Source organism: Hypanus sabinus, chromosome 29 (assembly GCF_030144855.1).
Source record: "Hypanus sabinus isolate sHypSab1 chromosome 29, sHypSab1.hap1, whole genome shotgun sequence".
NCBI classification, from domain to species: Eukaryota; Metazoa; Chordata; class Chondrichthyes; order Myliobatiformes; family Dasyatidae; genus Hypanus; species Hypanus sabinus.
The window spans coordinates 21,713,892-21,715,290 of record NC_082734.1 but is presented as its reverse complement, the minus strand read 5'-3'; positions in this window follow the sequence as shown (position 1 = coordinate 21,715,290).

Genomic DNA, 1,399 nt, shown 5'->3' with positions numbered 1-1,399 from the left:
AGATCTCCCCTGAGAATCACCGGTCAGTGTACAGATCTCCCCTGAGAAACACTAAGTCAATGTTCAGATCTCCCCTGAGAGACACTGGTCAGTGTACAGATCTCCCGAGAGACACCAGTCAGTGTACAGATCTCCCCCGAGACACCGGTCAGTGTACAGATCTCCCCTGAGAGACACCAGTCAGTGTACAGATCTCCCCCGAGACACCGGTCAGTGTACAGATCTCCCCTGAGAATCACTGGTCAGTGTTAAGATCTCCCTGAGAGACACCGGTCAGTGTACAGATCTCCCCCGAGACACCGGTCAGTGTACAGATCTCCCCTGAGAATCACTGGTCAGTGTTCAGATCTCCCCTGAGAGACACCGGTCAGTGTACAGATCTCCCCTGAGAGACACCGGTCAGTGTACAGATCTCCCCTGAGAGACACCGGTCAGTGTACAGATCTCCCCCGAGAGACACTGGTCAGTGTTCAGATCTCCCTGAGATGGTCAGTGTACAGATTTCCCCTGAGAGACACCGGTCCGTGTACAGATCTCCCCCGAGAGACACCGGTCAGAGTACAGATCTCCCCTGAGAGACACCGGTCAGTGTACAGATCTCCCCTGAGAGACACCGGTCAGTGTACAGATCTCCCCCGAGACACCGGTCAGTGTACAGATCTCCTCCGAGAGACACCGGTCCGTGTACAGATCTCCCCTGAGAATCACTGGTCAGTGTTCAGATCTCCCCGGGAGACACCGGTCAGTGTACAGATCTCCCGAGAGACACTGGTCAGTGTAAAGATCTCCCCTGAGAGACACCGGTCAGTGTACAGATCTCCCCTGAGAGACACCAGTGTACAGATCTCCCCCGAGAGACACCGGTCAGTGTACAGATCTCCCCTGAGAGACACCGGTCAGTGTACAGATCTCCCCCGAGAGACACTGGTCAGTGTTCAGATCTCCCTGAGATGGTCAGTGTACAGATTTCCCCTGAGAGACACTGGTCAGTGTACAGATCTCCCCTGAGAGACACCGTTCAGTGTACAGATCTCCCCCGAGAGACACTGGTCAGTGTTCAGATCTCCCTGAGATGGTCAGTGTACAGATTTCCCCTGAGAGACACCGGTCCGTGTACAGATCTCCCCCGAGAGACACCGGTCAGAGTACAAATCTCCCCTGAGAGACACCGGTCAGTGTACAGATCTCCCCCGAGAGACACCGGTCCGTGTACAGATCTCCCCCAAGAGACACCAGTCAGTGTACAGATCTCCCCTGAGAGACACCGGTCAGTGTACAGATCTCCCCCGAGAGACACCAGTTAGTGTACAGATAGTGCAAGAGGAGAGGAGAGGAATGAAACACACACAGACAATAATTCAATGACTTGACACCACCAACAGACACCTGTTTAAGAAAG